The sequence below is a fragment of the Coloeus monedula genome (genome assembly GCF_965178545.1).
Source record: "Coloeus monedula genome assembly, chromosome: 1".
Classification (NCBI taxonomy): domain Eukaryota; kingdom Metazoa; phylum Chordata; class Aves; order Passeriformes; family Corvidae; genus Coloeus; species Coloeus monedula.
The window spans coordinates 43,827,787-43,829,283 of NC_138781.1; positions in this window are offsets into that span (position 1 = coordinate 43,827,787).

Here is a 1,497-nt window from a genome sequence, read left to right on the forward strand (position 1 = left end):
GGTAATGTCTAAAAATAGTTCCATAAACACCCTTAGCCTTTTCTAAGAACAAACTTGTAGGTAGGCTTAAAGCATTTGGTGTCATTACACTTACGAACAAGTTTGCTCCTTGAACTAAATTCAGCCTGGCTTTCTTCTGCTCAAAGTCCCCTCCTAATCCAGAAGAGCAGAAAACAGAGATAGGGACCATAAGAAAACTTGAAACACCATAAGCCTTCTAATACCTGCTGGAAGAACAGGTGTAATGGATGTTTATGTTCCAACCTGTGTTGCACTACTCTGAGCTCACATCAGCAGGTATTGCCCATCTCATTCTGAATCTGCTCTGCAGAAAATACTTTGGGACATGAGTCTGCAGTTGAGCTATGAAAGCTCTTGTCTTTGGTATTCAAGCACTCTTATAAACAAAGATGGAAAAGGTTTCCCCTGCATATCTCAACAAAAATGAGACCTGAATAAGCAGCACCTGGAAAAAAACATACAGCTCACACCCAGCATGCATTTCAAAAGCACAACTGCAGAGACTACTGTGACAGAATGTTGGCTTCAACAGAAACTTTAAAACTGAACAAATGGAAGACAACATTAACCACAGCATTCCCTGAATGACTGAAGTCATTCCCTGGAATAGCATGATCAGATCATTGGAATTTCACTTTTTTATGCCAGAAAGGGAAAAGTTCTCTTACTGAAGAAACAGGAATTGAAGTACTTCATTGATATTCCCCCCACTGGGATATTATCTGATACAGAATTCACCTTAATGTGCTTCCACAAACCTGTGGCTTCCTTTGAGCTCACATCTTGTGATGAAGCTGCAAAGATGAGTAGACAGCACTGCCAGAGTATTACTGGTAACAGTGTATACAAATTCTCGAACTACTGCAGGGCTTGTGAATGCCCTGATGGCACTGACAGCTATGCAGCAGGTACTTCTGTACGTGAGAGGATTTACAGAACACAAAAGATCAATCTTATAAATAGTTAATCATGCAAAATGAGAAGTAGAAGGGGTATAATGATCCCAGCTACTATTGAAAGGTGGGGTAGAAGAAAAAAGCAAACACTATCATAAAGACAAACTCCTAACATCTGGCCTCTTTTCTTTGAAAAAGCTTTCCTGTAACACTGTAAGAATCCATTACAGAGACCATGGTAGATGCAGAGAGACTTCTCCAGAGAGCATTCAAGGGATCCTCGGTGAAGCTCAGAACAAGCTGTTAGCAAAGGCAACAAACAGGTGGCCCCTGCAGTCTTAGTGCTGCTTTGTTACCTGAATGTTTCCCACGTGACACCCCCTCACCCTACACATGGCCACCATCACCCTCCCTCTAGAAAATCTGGTATCTGCTACATTAAACTCAACACAACACAAAAGCAAAAGGAAGAAAAAAAGCTCTGGAGAAAAGAAGGAATCAAAACATGCTCATTCTGCAAAACAATGCTCAAGCATTTTCTTGTTTTATTTTGGATTAAGTCTTCATGGATTCCCCCCCC